The 18,837-nt window shown below is 35.6% G+C and overlaps 1 non-coding gene across 1 annotated transcript; it reads right to left on the reverse strand.

The window, feature by feature from the left end:
• Nucleotides 1–18,476: 18,476 nt before the first annotated feature.
• Nucleotides 18,477–18,583, reverse strand: LOC127108834 (small nucleolar RNA R71). The gene has a single exon (XR_007796344.1). It is a non-coding gene; the product is annotated as a small nucleolar RNA R71 (small nucleolar RNA).
• Nucleotides 18,584–18,837: the final 254 nt, after the last annotated feature.

The raw sequence follows: 18,837 nt of genomic DNA on the forward strand, positions 1-18,837 counted from the left end.
CTCTCTACTATGATGGAGGTTGTGATTTCTAAAATCATTTATATGCCCATTTTTGTGGCTCCGGTCAATGCTCCAAAACACCATATGCCTCCTGGTTTCCCTTGGGGCATACCTCATAGCTTTGTGCCAGAAGGATATCAACCAACTGTTGAAGTTCATGTTATGTATGTACCACCTCCCGTGGTCCATGTTACTCCTTATGTGGAAGAACCTGTTTTCATGCTGATCAAAGTGAAAGTGTTAGTGTCATGAAAGGATGGATGAATTTAAATATCAGTTTTAAGAAATGCAAAAAGAGACTAAATCTCTAAGGGGAAAATAATTATTTATAAATAACGCTCTTGACCTTTGCTTAGTTCCTAATGTGAAGATTCCTCATAAGTTCAAAGTGCCAGATTTCGAGAAATATAAGGGCAACTTTTGTCCTTTTAGTCATTTGGTAATGTATGCTCGCAAGATATCAACTAAAATTGATAACCATCAACTGTTGATTCATTACTTTCAAAATAGTTTGACTGGTGCCACTTTGAAGTGGTACATGGGACTTGATAGCACCCATATCCGTACTTTCAACGATCTAGGTGAAGCTTTTGTTCGTCAATACAAGTATAATGTTGACATGGCACCGGACCGAGATCAACTCAGTGTTATGTCCCAAAAGGATAAGGAAACTTTCAAAGAGTATGCGCAAAGATGGCGTGAGATTGTTGCGCAAGTCAGTCCTCTGTTAGAAGAGAGAGAGATGACAAAGCTTTTCTTTAAGACTTTGGGTCTGTTTTACTATGACAGCATGGTTGCAAGTGCTCCTAGTGATTTTATCGAGATGGTAAACATGGGGATGAGGCTAGAAGAAGGTGTCCATGAGGGACGATTGGTGAAAGAGAGTGGTTCATCTGGAATTTCCAAGAAATATGGGAATGGTTTGCCCCAGAAGAATGAACATGATGCTAATGTTATCTCGCAAGAAAGGCATAGGAGATCTCCGAGAAGCAATCAACGTCATCAGCATGTGGCGTCAGTTACCCGAGTTATTAATCATGCTCTAATTGTTCAAGTAGCACTAAATTATCAACCACGTTTTCAACAACATACTCATCAGCAGAATCATCAACAGAACCGTGTCCAAAAACAAGCACAATTTGATCCAATTCTGATGTCTTATACGAAATTATAACCTGCTTTGATACAAAAGAATTTGGTACAGACTAAAACTCCACCAGCTATTTTGAAGGAACTTCCATGGTAGTATAAATGTGACCATCATTGTGCATTTCATCAAAGTGCACTCGGTCATGACATCAAAAACTGTTTTTCTTTGAAAGTTGAGGTGCGAAGACTAATGCAAAATGGTATTTTGTCTTTTGAAGACTCTAGTCCTAATGTGCAAGTCAATTCGTTGCCTAAACATGGTGGTGCAACTGTGAATATGGTTGAGGGATGTCCTGGAAAGTACAGTGTCTTTGATATCAATTTGAATAGAAGATCCTTGGTTGAGATGCATGCAACTTTGTGCGAGCTGAGTCATTATGAGCACGATCATATTTCTTGTCGTATTTATTCAAGAAACCCTCAAGGGTGTGCTGTGGTAAAGAGAGATTTACAAGAGATGCTAGATGCGAATCTTATTCAGATTACTAGAGACAAGGATGAAGATGGGCATGGTGTGAATGTCATGGTTCCCCATTCAAATATTACATAACCAATTATGATTACTTACAATAGCCAAAAGTCTGTCGTTTCTCCTTTGATTATTCGTTTGGTGGGTCATACACCCTATGAGTCTGACAGAGTTGTTACTTACAAATAGAATGCTACAATGTTATAAAATGGAAAGGAAGTTCCCATCCCTTCCCTTTCTTCTGTTGTGAATATTGTTGATGTGAGCAGTGTAACCCTAAGTGGTCTAGTATTTGCTTATGTGCCTCCTAAAAGAATTGAAGATACTTCGATGGGTAAGCAAGCTCAGGTGGAAACTCCTATTGTGTAGTCTAGCCAGTCCAGTGGTGTAAACTAGAAATCTGATCATGATGAGATACTGAAGTTGATTAAGAGAAGTGAATATAATGTAGTTGATCAATTATTGCATACCCTGTCCAAAGTATTTGTCTTATCTTTGCTGATGAATTCAGAAGCTCACAGAGAGGCTTTGCAGAAGGTCTTGGAGTAAGCCTATGTAGATGATGATGTGACAATTGGTCAATTTGATGGCATTGTGGCCAACATTACTGCGTGTAACAACCTGAGCTTTGGTGATGAAGAACTTCCTAAGCAAGGGAGGAACCATAATTTGGCTTTGCACATTTCCATGAATTGCCAAGAAGATGTTATGTCCAATGTGCTGGTTAACATTGGCTCTTCTCTGAATGTTATGCCAAAGTCTACTTTGTCCAAGCTCTCTTATCAGGGTGCTCCGATGAGGTTTAGTGGGGTTGTTGTGAAAGCCTTTGACGACTCGAGGAAAATTGTGATAGGGGAAGTTGATCTCCCATTAAAGGTAGGTTTGTGCTCATTTTAGATTATGTTTCAAGTGATGGATATTCATCCCGCCTATGGTTGTCTCTTGGGTCATCCATGGATTCACGAAGCTGGGGCAGTGACGTCAACTCTCCATCAGAAGTTGAAATTTGTGAAAAACAGGAAAGTTGGTGATTGTGGGTGGAGAACAGGTCATGTTGGTGAGTCATCTTTATTCATTCTTGTATATTGATGTTGATGAAGTTATGGGAATGTCGTTCCAAACTCTTTCTGTTATTGGTAATGTTGTTAAGAAGAACGGGGCATCCATGACTTCTTTGAAAGATGTTCAACAAGTTGTGCAGAATGGTCAATCTATTGGATGGGGTCAAGTTGTTGAACTTGCTGAAAACAAAAATAGAGTTGGTTTAGGCTTCTCGCTTGGTTCAACCCGTATAGATTTGAAGCGCATTCAAGAAGTTTTTCATAGTGCTGGTTTCATCCACTCCAAAGAGAAATCTGTTATTACAATTCTGGAAGATGATCAAGAACAAGAAGCACCAAACTTTGTGACGCATGGATTGATGAGCCAGAATTTGATTGCTATTGATGTTATCTCTATTGCTCACTTGTCAAAGTATTATGTTTTTGTTATTTTCAAAAAATCCTTTCACTATGCCCAAGGTGAAAGCGAATCTATGTGAGCTTTGTTTCAAATTTTATCATCATTAATAAAATGTTATTTTTTATCCATATTATGTTTTCTCTTTTTTATTTTTATGAAAAATGGTAACATAAAAAACCAAGATAATAATCACTTTTTATATTTGCATCACAATGTGCGTTTATTCGTTCATTTTCTATAAAGTTAAGCATAAAATCATTGTGCAGATTGATTGTTAAACCCATTGAAAACAATGACTTTATGCCCCCTCCTAAATTTGAATTCCATGTGTTTGAAATGTAAGAAGAGGATGTTGAAGAGATTCCTGATGAGACTTCCCGTTTTCTTGAGCATGAGGAAAAGACCATTCAGCCTCATAAAGAGCCAGTGGAAGTGATTAATTTGGGTTCTGAAGAGAAAAAGAAAGAAGTCAAGATTGGGGCATTGTTTTATCCATATGTTAAGAAGAGGATGGTAAAGCTTCTTAGAGAATATGTGGATGTGTATGCTTGGTCTTATCAAGATATGTCAAGTCTTGATATTGATATTGTGGAGCATAGATTACCATTGAAGCCAAAATGTTTGTCAGTTAAATAGAAGTTGAGAAGAACTCATCCTGATATGGATGTTAAGATTAAAGAGGGGGTTCAAAAGCAGATTGGTGCTGGTTTCCTTGTTACTTCTGAGTATCCTCAATGGGTGGCCAACATTGTTCCTGTTCCAAAGAAATATGGCAAAGTGCGGATGTGTGTTGATTATACATATTTGAACAAAGCTAGCCTGAAGGATGATTTTCCTTTGCCACACATTTACATGTTGGTGGATAATACAACTAAGTTGAATGTCTTATCCTTTATGAAAGGTTTCTTCGGTTATAATCAAATCAAGATGGCATCCGAGGACATGGAAAAGACAACATTTATTATACCCTGGGAACATTATGCTATAGAGTGATGCCTTTCGGTTTAAAGAATATTTGTGCAACATACCAGAGAGCCATGACTACTATTTTCCATGACATTATGCACAAAGATATAGAAATTTATGTTGATGATATGATTTCTAAGTCGAAGACTGAAGAAGATCATGTTGAGTATTTGTTGAAGCTTTTTCAGTGTTTGAGAAAGTTTAAACTCCGGTTGAATCCTAATAAGTGTACTTTTGGTGTATGTTCAAGAAAGTTGTTGGGCTTCATTGTCATCCAGAAGGGTATTGAGGTAGATTCTGATAAAGTAAAAGCTATTTAAGAGATGCCTACACCAAAGATAGGAAAGTAAGTCAGAGGATTCCTCGGGCGTATGAATTACATCTCCAGGTTTATATCTCACATGACTGCCACATGTGGGCCAATCTTCAAGCTTCTCCGTAAATATCAAGGTTATGTTCGGATAGAAGACTGTCAGAAAGCTTTTGAGAACATCAAGGAGTATCTGCTTGAACCTTCTATATTGTCTCCTCTAGTGGAAGGAAGACCATTGATCATGTACTTAACTATGTTAGAAGAGTCCATGGGTTATGTACTTGGACAACAAGATGAAACTAGTAGAAAAGAGAATGCCATCTACCATCTAGGCAAGAAGCTTATAGACTGTGAGTCTCGGTACTCCATGCTTGAGAAGACTTGTTGTGCTTTAGCCTGGGCTGCCAAACGTCTATGCCAGTATATGATTAATCATACCAGTTGGTTGATATCCAAAATGGATCCAATCCAGTATATTTTTAAAAAGCCTGCTTTGATTGGGAGGATTGCTCGTTGGAAAATGCTATTGTCTGAATATGATATTGAGTACCATACTCATAAGGTGATTAAAGGAAGTATTCTTGCAGATCATTTGGCTCACCATCCAATTGATGATTACCAATCCATCAAGTTTGAATTTCCTAAGGAAAATGTTATGAACTTAAAATCTAAAGATTGTGATAAACCATTGCCTGAAGAAGGACCAGAGCCTGGATCCCAGTGGGGTTTATTGTTTGATGGAGATGTTAATGCTTATGGTAATGGAATTGGGGAAATCATCATTACTCCTCAGGGTTCTCATATCCCTTTAACTACAAGATTTGATGTTTGATTGTACGAACAACATGGCAGAATATGAAGCTTGTATCATGGGTCTTGAAGAAGCCATTGATTTGAGAATTAAGATTCTTGATTTATACGGAGATTCAGCCTTGGTGGTTAATCAAATTAAAAGAGAATGGGAAACTCTTCATCCTAGTTTGATTCCTTACAAATATTATGCAAGGAGGTTGTTTAATTTCTTCAACAAAGTTGAGTTTCATCATATACCTCATGAGGAGAATCAGTTGGCAGATGCTTTGGCTACTTTGTCTTCTATGTATAAAGTAAATCACTGGAATGATGCACCTCATATCATATTTATGCACCTTAATAGGCCTGCTCATGTGTTTGCAGCAGAAGAAGTCACAAATGATAAGCCTTGGTATCATGATATCAAGTGTTTTCTCCAAAGTCAGGAATACCCACTTGGAGCATCCAGCAAAGATAAGAAGACTTTGAAAAGACTGTCTGGTAATTTCTTTCTGAATGAAGATGTGTTATACAAGAGAAATTTTGACATGGTCTTGCTCAGATGCATGGATAGACACGAAGCAGAAATGTTAATGCAAGAATTTCATGAAGGATCCTTTGGTACTCATGTCAATGGGTATGCAATGGCTAAAAAAATGTTTAGGGCAAGTTACTATTGGCTGACAATGGAATCTAATTGCTCTAAATATTTGAAGAAGTACCATCAATGTCATATTTATGCTGATAAGATTCATGTGCCTCCGGCTCTTCTCAATATTATTTCACCCCCATTGCCTTTCTCTATGTGGGGAATTGACATGATTGGTATTATTGAACCCAAAGCTTCAAACAAACATTGTTTCATTCTGGTGGCTATTAATTACTTCACCAAATGGGTTGAAGCAACGTCTTATGCTAATGTGACCAAGCAGGTTGTGGTCAGATTTATCTAGAATAAGATTATTTACTTATATGGTGTTCCAAGTAAGACCATCATTGATAATGGGTTGAACTTGAATAATAAGATGATGAAAGAACTTTGTGACGATTTTAAGATTGAACATCATAACTCTTCTCCTTACAGACCTAAGATGAATGGGATTGTTAGAGCTGCAAATAATAATATTAAGAAGATTATCCAGAAGATGGTTGTGACATATAAGGATTGGCATGAGATGCTCCATTTTTCTTTGCATGGGTATAGTATATCTGTCCGCACTTCAACAGGGGCAACCCATTTCTCTCTCGTGTATGGAATGGAAGCAGTGATCCCCGTAGAGGTTTAGATCCCATCAATGTGAGTCTTGATGGAAGCCAAATTGTCTGAGGCTGAATGGTGTCAGAAAAGATATGATCAATTGAATTTGATTGAAGAAAAGAGGATGACAACTTTGTGCCATGGATAATTATATCAAAAAGTAATGAAGAAATCATTTGACATGAAGGTTCAACCTCGCGTATTCAGAGAATATGACCTCGTGCTCAAAAAGAACTTGTCTTTTAACACTGCTTCTAGGGGAAAATTGACTCCTAATTATGAAGGCCCATATGTTGTTAAGAGAACCTTCTATGGCGGTGTAATGACTCTTACGACTATGGATGATGAGGAGCTCCCTCATTCTATGAATGTTGATGCAGTCAAGAAATACTTTGCCTAGAAAAATAAAAGAACAACTCGCTAAGTTGAAAACCTGAAAGGGTGGCTTGGGCAAAAATGAGTGTCTCGGTGGATTGAAAACCCGAAATAGGGGTCCAGGCAAAAGTTAGAGACATAAACAAAAAATAATCATCTCGACAAATCGAAAACCCGAAAGGGAAATCTAGGCAAAAGTTAGGGATTATGGCAAGTAACTACATTAGGCCAGACTTGATCATTTGAAGCAATAATGCCCATAAAAGATTCTCATTCAGTCATCCCCGACCGAAGTTCAGAGCATAGCAGAATTCAAAGTTGTTAGGGAGAATAGTGGTCATTATATTTCAATGTAGTCATTTCCATGTATTTACCATTTTTCAACTTTGTAATGATCCATGGAGTCACGTCATTTGCAGACTACCATTATATCAATAAAATTTGAGCTCTTTGCCCATTAGTTTGTTATTCTTATCTTGTTTTAGTTTACGAAATTTCCTTTATTTTTTATGATAATTTTTGAAACAAAAGATATATAAACAATCATGTTTTTGAAATTTATAAAAAAATATTTTCCTTGATTTGTGAATATAAATGAGGAATGTCAATAGTGATCTCAAGGGTGGTAAGATCTTGAAGAGCGGAGCTCAATGTTCTTCTAAGAACATGATTTTCCTTATGAATGTATCCAGGATCATCAGTTTCCCTAACATGAGATTGCGAGAATGGTAGATCTCTAGTGAAGTTTCCAACAAGTCTTCATAGCAAATTTTGTTCAGATGTTTCTTATCCCCGACAAACCTTTCCCTCCCTCGGAACAGAGTTCATGCTTTTAAAAGATTAACTTTGGGTCTCCAAGCAGTATCTTTTTTCTCTCTCCAGAAGGATTTAAGCCTTGTATCAGGATTTATCTCCTTTGATGGCTTATGATCATTGCAGGACTTTCTTCAGTTGAATCCCTAGTAGATCTCCAATAGCATCTCCACCATGTTAAGATTAGACGAGTATTCAGTTGTACTGTGTTATCAATCTAACCCTTTTTTCCTATTTTGTCACCATATTCATACACATATGCATAACATCATGATGTTTATTTGTGCATCTTACATTTCTTGGTGCTTGCCCCACTCTCTGGTGATTTTCTCCCTGCGGAATGTGTGCGGCCTCTCTCCAGTTTATCCCTGGGTTGAACTTTGGTCCTTTGGGCTTATTACCTTTGTTAAGCTATCACTTGACTGATAGTTAGGTAATATTTCCTTTTACCTTTGATTAATTACCTTTGTTAAGCTATCACTTGGTTGGTAGTTGGTAATCTTTCTTATTGAGCTTATTACCTTTGTTAAGTTATCACTTAACTGATAGTTAGGAAATATTTCCTTTTACCTTTGTTTGGTTACATTTGTTAAGCTACCACTGGGTTGGTAGTTGGTAATCTTTCCTTTGGGGATTATTACCTTTGTTAAGTTATCACGTGGTAGATAGTTAGGTAATATTCCTTTTACCTTTTGTTGGTTACCTTTGTTAAGCTATCACTGGGCTGGTAGTTGGTAATCTTTCCTTTAGGCTTATTACCTTTGTTAAGCTATCACTTGGCTAAAAATTAGGTAATATTCCTTTTACCTTTGGTTGGTTACCTTTGTTAAGCTATCACTTGGCTGGTAGTTGGTAATCTTTCCCTTTGGTTTATTACCTTTGTTAAGCTATCACTTGGTTGGTAGTAGGTAATGTTTCCTTTTACCTCTAGTTGGTTACCTTGTTAATTTATCACTTGGCTGGTAGTTTGTAATCTTTCCCTTTGTTTGGTTACCTTTATTAAGCTATCACTTGGCTGATAGTTAGGTAATTTCTCCCCTAGTGAAGTCGGGCGTCCCCTTTGATTGATCTTTTCCTCGACGGAGTCTTGCCTTGTTAAGTATTCCCACGTTGGGTCTTTGGTTCGTCTATTTTCTAACTATACATTGGTTTATTTCCAATACAATAGTTATTCCTGAGTCGATTCGTTTCCCAGTGCTTTATTTTCCTGGAGGACATCTCTTTGTCTCCAGCAGTTTCATGACGTAGTTTTCTCTGTGTGTCTTTCCTTTCCCCCTGTGGAACTTTGTTTATCCCCTGCTGGCTCCCCACTTAAGTCTCTTCAATCTCGTTGAGACAAAGATCTCAATCTTCATATCTCTAAATTGAAGAAACTTAAATAAGGGCATCTTTCATACCCTAATTTTTAACCCTAAGATCCCACATATCATTTGCATCCTTGCATACAAACAAGGTCACATCTTTGTCCTCTCCCTCTCATCTTTGGGTTTGCCTTTTGCAGGGATCATCCTCTTTATTGGTGTTTTGCCTTTTTGTTTATATGTTCATTTATTATATAACCACTAATCAAAATAGCAAAAATATGACTTTTTTTTCTTTGAGTTCATTGTGCAAGGTAGGGCTTTTCATCAAGAGCACCAAGCATGGTTCCTCGGCTAGGGTTTTGTTGATTCCTCAAGTCAAAGTATGGTCAACCATTGGTTCTAAAGGGGCTCATCTATTAAAACATGATCTCTAAGGTTCTAAATCATCTTTCAATCTCATTTTGATCAAGAGTGCCTCAAAGTTTTGTTGCTTATTTCTCAAGAAAAGTCAAAGGTTCACGTGTTTATTTTCATGCCTTCTTCAACAAGTTACCTCAAAATTTGAGCACTTCAACCAAACTAAATTCAAGAACACCTTACTTTGAGTTCATGTGATCATCCATGTACCTTGAAATGAAAGAAAATTCCAAGTACACAAGTTTATTCCAAGAGGTTTGACCAAAAAGTCAACATTTGAAGTCAAAGTTCAAAGGATCACAACTCCTTCAATCCTCAACATTTTTGAATGCTTCTTTTTTCATATGACTCTTCTCAATATCCTCTACAACTTCTCTTTACATGACAAGAGTAAATTATGCTTGGAGGATCATCAAAAGTTTGAAGACATTATAGGTCATTTGTGGACTTAGTGAAATTTGACCTATTTTCAAGTGACTTTTTCATAACTTTCAAGCATTATAACTTCTTCAATTTTCAACCTTTGAGGCTGATTCTTTTTGAACAATATCATTTATGATGCGTTATACAAGTTTGCTTCAACGATCAAAGTCAAATTATGCTTGTAAGGCCAGGTATTTATTGGAGGCATTATAGGTCTTTTTCAGCCATTTGGGACTTAGAATTTTCTAAGTTACATTACCAGACTTTGGTGCAAACTTCAACATGTCATAACTTTGTGATCAACCATCCAAATGCAACCTTTCTTGGCATATTGTAATATTTGGTATGATGTCAACAAGTTGCAAGAAGAGTGGAATCAAAAAGCCTTCTGAGAAAGATGCCTCATTGAGTTGAACATGGTGACTTCGAACTGAAGAAATCATGATGATCAGATTTTTGAACTTCACTAATCCTCAATTGCAAACCAATTTACCATGCGTTTTGGACCTAAACATGTTTAGTCAAGTCTCCAAAATTTAATTGACTCATTAAATGCATGATTTGGCTAAGTTTTGATGGTTATGCAAATCACACTTTTCACACATCATGATCAAATTCGTTTTGCACAAATTGAGCATCATTTCACACATATTTGGATCCTAACACATTCCATATAAATAGAGCAACATATTGCATTCATTTCCAATCTTTTGAGAGCCAAGAAACCTTTGTTTCAGTTTGAAAAGTTTCTAAAAAATTGAGCTATCGTGTTTGGATTTCCAGCTTGTTTCAATCCAATTTCTTGATTCCATTAGCATCTTCGATCTTCTCTAAAGTCTTGCAACAATTCTCAAGCTCTAGGACCTTTTGAAGTGCCCTAACCAGATCGAGCTTCATCAACTTCTTATCATCATTTGGAGAAGGTAGTTTGAGCATCATTTGAACTTAAACAAGTTACCACAATATAATTCTTCTTTCTCTTATGCTTTGCCCTAACTTATCTGGTGTTTATTGGTCGTGTTTATCATTTAATTTAATTTTTCGTGGCTTGCTTGTTTATGAAACTTCTCTGAAATTCCCCATGCTCAGTTTAGATAAATGAATTTAGAGCATGAGGTTGAATTCGTGATGAGGAGGCGATCACAATGGTGGTGGTCTCATGTTCTGAATTTGCCAAACGATAAAACTTCGGTGAAGGATCATCGGGGAAGATGACTGAAGTGTTTCAGGTCATCTGAGTTTGGTCGTACACGTTTTTAATTTGAAATGTTCTTATTTGTCCATTTTGAATTTGATTCCATATTTTATTTTGGTTAATTTCCACCGTGCACCCTAGCCTAATAGATGTTGCATCTGCCACATCATTTAATGAGGTCATATCCAACACTCCGTGTTTTTTCTGATTTTATTTTTTTTTCTATTTCGAATTGCATTTTGTTTTAAAATTCATAAAAAATTCATATTTTATCCAAAAAATCACAAAATAATTTCTAAAATTGTATTTTATTTTTCTTCATATGATTTTTATGTTTCCATATTTTATTTTCTTGAATTTTATCTTTCCTCTTTATTTTTATTGGTTAAAAAATACTTTTATGCATTTTAAAATTCTGAAAAAATTATTTTATGTCTCTTATTTTATTTCCAACGTTCCATAGATTTCTAGGTCATTTATTTGGTGTTTTGAATAACTTTATGGATTTTCTCTTTTATTTCCCTTTTAAAATTAATTTTAAGAATGTTATTGATGCATTTTATTTTATCTTTTTGCATTTTATGCTTGTTTGACCTTTGTTGACTTCTGTTGGCCTGGGATCTTGACTACTTTGATCATAGGTCTCATCAAACTCAATGGATCTTGGGTGTTGATGGGGTGAAAACCCTAACCCGCCAAAATGGATGATTGATTTTGATGATGACTTGATTAATCCCTTGATCCAATTTGGGTTTGGTTTCTCTTCTTCTTCTTCCCTTTCTTTCCCTTTCTTTCTTGATCAATTGGATGGTCTGTGTCCATCTTGTTCATGATGTGTGGATTGGTCCTTAATGAACTTTCATCATTTCAAATCTACCTCATAATTGATCATGGATCATTTAAGATACTTTGGATTGATGCATAAGTTTGTCGTAAGTATCATGAAGTATGGATTGATGTAATGCACCACTCTCCTAGCCTTTGTGCTTGATCCATCCTATTTTCTTTTTTTTTGTGACATAGATTTAGGGGAATGATTTACATATTATTTCTCTAGCACGTATTAACACAAACATTATTATTGACCGGCCTCAGATAGTTGTGACTTCTACATAAGTCCAATTACGATTGCTTAACATAACACTAACTTTGTCCCAAAAGTAAGTCATTTTCATAAGTGAGATTATAAGTCTCCTACTCCCCATGGCACTGTGTGAAAAATATTGTTTCCTTTTCACCTAAGAAAGCTAGTGGCATGCTTGTTGATTTTATCCAAGTTTGAGCCTTTCTCATGGTGATGTAGAGGTCCATATTCTCATACTTGTGGGTGAGTAGTTTAGTGTTCTCCCCAAAATGACAAATTATCTTTCCATTTTTGATTACTAACACAACTTACTAATATATTATTGTATTAACTTTACTCTAATGTCATTTATCTTATGCTTTTATTTCTTGCTATTTACTTTATACTTTTATTTTAGCATCTTATATCATATTATCCGTGCTTATTCTATTTGCCCTTTGTCCATTTGTATTTTTTTTCTTTTAAAGACATTAATAAAGGAAAAACCCTTAAAGAATTGGTTCTCTTGATTCATGGACTTGAGGTTACTATCATTTTCATTGTTGTGGAGTTATGGACTTAGAACTAGGATCTTGATCCTTGCTTTGGGAGTTTTTGATTTGAGACCTTGGGATTCATCTGATACCTTTGACTTTAGACTGATTTTAAAGACTTGGCTTGGTTACTTTAGTTTCATCTGATACACATATTATTCTTTACTTATTTGGCTTGCTTGAGGCTTAATCCAAAGGAGGGAATTCTTGCTTGACTTATGTCATAAAGCTTGTTATCTCTTGGTTAGATCTTTCCTCATTGGCTTTTAATTTATGTTCTAAGATAGTCTCTTCTTCTACTCTTCTTCTTTAATTTTCAAAATCTTCTCTCCTTTTTCAAAACCTTCTTATTTTCAAACTTGTACCATTTTCTCAATAAGCCTTAACTTTTGTCAAGTGATTTTCAAAACCTTTTTATTAATAAATGTTAATACATCTTAAGCATATTCAAACCAATTTCAAAAGACTTAAAAAATGCATAACTAATTCAAACTATTTGTGTGCCATTTGTGCATCTTTTTCTTTTAAAACTTTTTTCTCAAAGTTTAGACATGAGTCATTTCCATAGTTGAGATGTAATTCTCCTATCCCCATAGTATTGATGATAATTCGTTTCCACTTAAGAGAGCTAATGACATGCTTGTTGATATTTATCCAAATTAGAGTCCTTCTCATGGTGATCCAAAGTTCTCATACTTGTGGGTGGTTAGTTGAGTGTTCTCCTTAAAATGACGAAATGTATTTTCATTAAAAAGGAATCAAAACAAACACCTTTGTTATTTTTACCACGAACTACGAGGTTTTGATCCTCTATCGCACTTTGTTGGTACGTAGGTATGAGACTCAGGAAGTCTTGGCAAACACAAAATTAAGAAAAATATTTCTCTTCTCATCCCCCTAATCTTTTGCAAACAACACCATTTTAAATCTAAAATGCATAGATTTTCAAAGAGGTTCCTATAGAGCACTATAGATGTTTAGGATGTTAATACCTACCTTTTTCATAACCAACCCATGGACCCTTATCTATGTTTTTATTAGTTTTTTTTTAAAACTCCTTTGGATTTTGTTCGTTCTTTTTCCATTTCCTTTGGAAATAACAAAAGTGTGATGACGACTCTTACTTTGTGAGTTAAGTTAATCAATAGCTTAATTTCAAAATATTTTCCGCTACACACAGGCCCTTTTTGTTTCTTTCCAAAGACAACATTAATGTTTTGTTGTATTTTATAAACTTCCTTCCCGGTTAAGGGTTTTAGAGCAATATCAAACTCTTGTTCTCCATTAAAAGCCTTCTGCAATCTACGATATGGATGATTCGGTCTTAAAAATGTATGATGCCTAAGATAAATAGACTTTTTTTTCCTTTTTGTAAATGGTGGTGGCATGTACCAAATTAACATATAGGACACACTTTATGTCCCTTGACGTTGTACCCAGATAAATTATCATATACACTAAAGTCATTAATTGTGCAAAATAATATGGCACACAACTTAAAGTAATTGCATGTATACACATCATCAACATCAACACCTTCCTCCCATAAAAGTCTTACATTTTCAATCAATGGTGTTAAATAAACATCTATGTCATTCCCTGGTAGTTTTAGACCCGAAATCATCATTGATAACATCATGTATTTGCGCTTCATGCACAACCATGGAGATAAGTTGCAAATTATGAGATGAACAGGCCATGACGTATGCTTGGTACTCAAATTACCAAAAGGGTTCATTTCATCAACGAAAAGTCCAAGCCTAAGGTTCCTCGGTTCAAGGGAAAATTTTGGAAACAAGGAATCAATTTTCTTCCATTGCAATGAATCAACTACATGGCAAACTTTTCCATCACACACTCTTTCATCTGCATTCCATATAGTATTCGTTGCATCATTTACATTAGAAAACAATCTTTTGAACCTTTGAAATATCAGTAGGTACCACATCACCTTGGAAGGAACACCCTTTATAGTTACATCGTCATCATCTTCAACACCCTTTTCCTTCTGCTTGTAGCGTGACTCCCCATTTCTTGGGAACTCCTTCAAGTTTTCATACTTTTTCCTATATAATATTCAATCATTACGACATGCATGTATTTTGACATAGTTCAAACCCATTGGACACAATATCTTCTTTGTCTTATAACTATGTTCAGCAACATGTTACCTTTTGGAAGAATTTTTTTCAAAAATTCATGCAATTCAGTGAAACTTATATCCATCCACGCACCTCTTGCCTTAAGATTAAATAATCTTAACATAGTTGATAATCTTGTAAATGTTTGCATCCCGTATACAACGACTCTTCCATGTCTCTTTGCGAAGTATCTACCACATTAGTTTCTTGAAAGTATCTACTCCAATATCATGAATCATGTCTTATAGAATATCATTCATAAATTCATCACCATCTTCAACTGTATGTGACATAGGTCTTTTTTGTCACTTCATCGTGCCATACCCATTTCGTGTAATTTTGAATAACTTCATCACAACCTTAATGATTGAATATATCATCCATTGGATGTTTTTTCATATTTTAGAAAATTTTAAAAGGACACCAAAAAATCCTCTTATCGTTAGGAGAGTTTTTTTTCACGGATTCAAGAAATGGATCACTTTATTCCCATATTCTTTACTTAATCTATTGACTTTCATCCAACTACGATCCATAATCACATAAAACTTTTGAAAATAAAATAAAGATAGTACACAACCAATAAAAATGAATTGTATAAGTCTAAAAAACCATAACAACAACAACAACAACGACAACAACATCAATGACGACCACAATACCAACAACAACAACAACAACAATAATAGAAACAACAACAATAGTAATGGAGAATTCGTACATACTGTAAATATGATGAGAGACTTAAAGAAAAGTGTTGGTTTGAGGTTCGAGCTTCCTTCCTCCTTAGAGAATAATGGTGTTTCAGTTTTGTTTGTTGGAGAAGAATAGTATTTCAGTTTTGTTCGCTAGCTAGGGTGCAAAAAGTGAATGAGACGTAACTTTAAATCTGAAGGAATAAACAATTGTTTAGAGAGTTTTTATCTCAGTTTTCTTAAAAACCGAGGAAACATATCCAACGTAAAGTCTATAAAAAAATAAAGGCGCCTTTTTAGTTCTAAATAAAACATAAAATTGAAAGCGCATGGAAACGAAGCTCAAACCCTGAGCAACTTGTTATATCGGTTTTTGGAAGAATCGAGGTAAAAAATTGATTTTTTTAAATAAATAAAAAATGGCGCATTCAAGGTCATTTGATCTTGGTTTTTCAATAGCTAAGATGAAAGTTTCGTCATGAAATGTATTATTTGTAGTAGTGTATCTTTAATTATTTTTCCAGTGAGGACTAAAGGAAAGGACAACATGATTGCTTCTAGGTAGATTGACAGAGTTGCATAGAGGTCTTGTGTGATGGAAGATGTCATCGAGGATTCACATATCCAAGCCGAGAGAGTAGCCCCGACTAGTTCTCACAAAATGAGGATGGTTGAGCAGACAGATGATAACATGAAACTATATCACATTTTTGGACTTGATTTAATTAAATTATATCGTTATTTGATTTAATTTATTTTATATTATTCGATATTACTTGGTATTTTCTTATTATTTATTTCAGGTATCATTATTTAAAGCATGGGTGAAAAAGAAAGAAAAGGGGTGCAAAAAGAGGATTTTCTAGGAAAAGCATCTCACCAAAGCCCATCCCACGTTTGGAACAAGGAAAATAGCTGTGACGACCGTCACACTCACGTGCCGAGCGTCACGCCCCTTTACCTAGTGTTACGACCGTAACACATGGTGTGACGGACGTCACACACCCCACTCCTATATTTTGGCATTGAAGTGTGTAACAGAAGGACGTTCTCCCCTATTTTTCCTCTTGACTCGTTGACACTTTGGAACCCTACTGAAGATACTTTTGAGAAAACGGTTATTTTATGGATGAATATAAATAGACCTCAAAAGATCCAATTGAGACATCTCTACTCCGTGCAATATTTTTCCAGCTTTCAAATTTTCCAGCATTCTAATTTCCAAGCATTTTATTTTCTTTTCTTTTCTAGTTTAGTTTCCTAAGCATTCAATTCATTTTCTCACGATAGTTTCTACACCGGAAACTATTGTGTAATTTTTACTGGATCTAACCTTACGTCAGATCATAGTATTTTATTTCCTTGTTTTTACTTTCCTGTCTGATCGAGAATTGTGAAGAACAAATCCAACCGACTTGTGGTGGGGTGTTCGAGCATCGAAGCTAGGAGATAAAACCAAGATTTCTAGTAATTTTCCAGGTTCATTAATTAATTGAGTTATTGTTTTAATTTACATATGCTATGTGTTGTTGTTTATATTTATTGTTTGTTTGATATGGCCGTATTTATGCATGATTATTGTTTATGCGTGTTTAGCATGTCCGGCTAATTAATTTAGATATCGGTATGTAAAGTAAGCGGAATAAAGGAATCAAAACTGAGTTGGTTTAAATTTATTTCAAAATATAGTCACTCTTTTTCTGGTCTCAATTTACAGAGTTAATACCAAAGTTTTTGTACGAGAGTAAAAGACATAAAGAAGTTAAAATCAATAGAACGACGGTTTGAGCTTTTAACTGGACAGTGTAAATTGAACATTAACTTTCAATCAGGGCGAAAGCAATTTTTAAGGTTAATTGAATTCTAATTATTTTCAAAAATTATTTTTAAAAGTTAAATGTGAGAACGAGAGTTAAGCATTTAAGTTTAGTCATATAATCTAAGTCAACAGAGCGAGAGTTTGAGACGAGGGTGTTTAAACGGTTAGTATTTTCTCAAAAAGAGTTTCTATAGATTCTATTGTTTTCAAAAAGTAATTTTAGATTTAACGAAATAGTGAGAGCGTACGTTAATATAAAGTCATAGTCTGATTCAACAGAGCGAGAGTTTGAGGAAAAGACTTTTAATTGATAGTGTCTACTGAAAAGACTTATTTTAAAATTAAGAAAAAGACCAACGAAGATTTGATTCCCTAATTACAACAAACTACATATCGATATCCGTGTTATTTGATATTTAGTCTAGATCCAAATTTAGTTTTACTTTTTCCCCCTAATCATCAAAGTATCATCCGCCTTAGCTTTACGCAGTAACCCTAGAAAAACGGTATATCGATTCATTAAGTCCCTGTGGGATCGATATCTTTTAAAACTACGCAATTAGACAGTGCACTTGCAGTTAGTACCCCGATAGACTCATAAAGTCGCGATCAAGTTTTTGGCGCCGTTGCCGGGGACTTTTATTTAGTTGATATCGTAACTCTTCTGTTACGCTGTAGAGACTAAGGCTATTTTTATTTTTTTCCCCTTCTTTTTCATTGATTTGTATGCCACACACTCGCTCACAAGGCGAACCGTACTACTTACGAATCAACGACGTTGAACGATATCTCTGATTATTACGACGAATTCGGGAGTATCGTGCTACAAACAATCTTCCTCCAATCGAAATTCCTGATCTCAAAAATCTCCTTCCTTCGACGATACCAGCAATGGCCGAACCAGCTCGTGCTCTTCGAGATTACGCTGCTCCATCGCAAGATGAGCCGCATTCGAGTATTGCTCCACCCGCAATCGAAGCGAACAACTTCGAACTTAAACCTTCGCTGTTGCAGGCAGTGCAATAGAATCAATTCTCTGGAAATCCTACCGAGGATCCAAACCTTCATTTATCCGTATTTGTCTAATATGATGATACTGTTAAAGTTAATGGTGTCACTTCAGAGGCAATTCGACTTCGTCTCTTTCCTTTCTCGTTAAGAGATAAAGCTAGAAGATGGCTTCAGTCTCTTCCTTCCAACTCAGTCACCACATGGAATGAGTTGAAGAAAGTCTTTCTTGCCCGATATTTTCCTCCAAGCAAAACAGCTATGTTAAGAGCCCAGATAAATGGATTTAAGCAAAAAGATAACGAGTCTCTTTTCGAAGCATGGGAAAGATACAAGGACATGATGAGACTTTGTCCACACCATGGTTTAGAAGACTGGTTAGTAATTCACACCTTCTATAATGGTCTCTTGTACAACACAAGGTTAACAATAGACGCCGCCGCCGGTGGTGCGCTTATGGATAAACCTTATGTCGATGCTTATCAACTTATCGAGAGCATGGCCCAAAATCATTATCAGTGGGGAAGCGACCGAACAATGGTAGAAAAACCTCAAACGAAAGGTGGCATGTACGAGATAAGTAGCCTCAATCATGTTAATGCAAAAGTGGATGCTCTTGCCC

This window comes from Lathyrus oleraceus, chromosome 7 (genome assembly GCF_024323335.1).
Source record: "Lathyrus oleraceus cultivar Zhongwan6 chromosome 7, CAAS_Psat_ZW6_1.0, whole genome shotgun sequence".
NCBI lineage: Eukaryota > Viridiplantae > Streptophyta > Magnoliopsida > Fabales > Fabaceae > Lathyrus > Lathyrus oleraceus.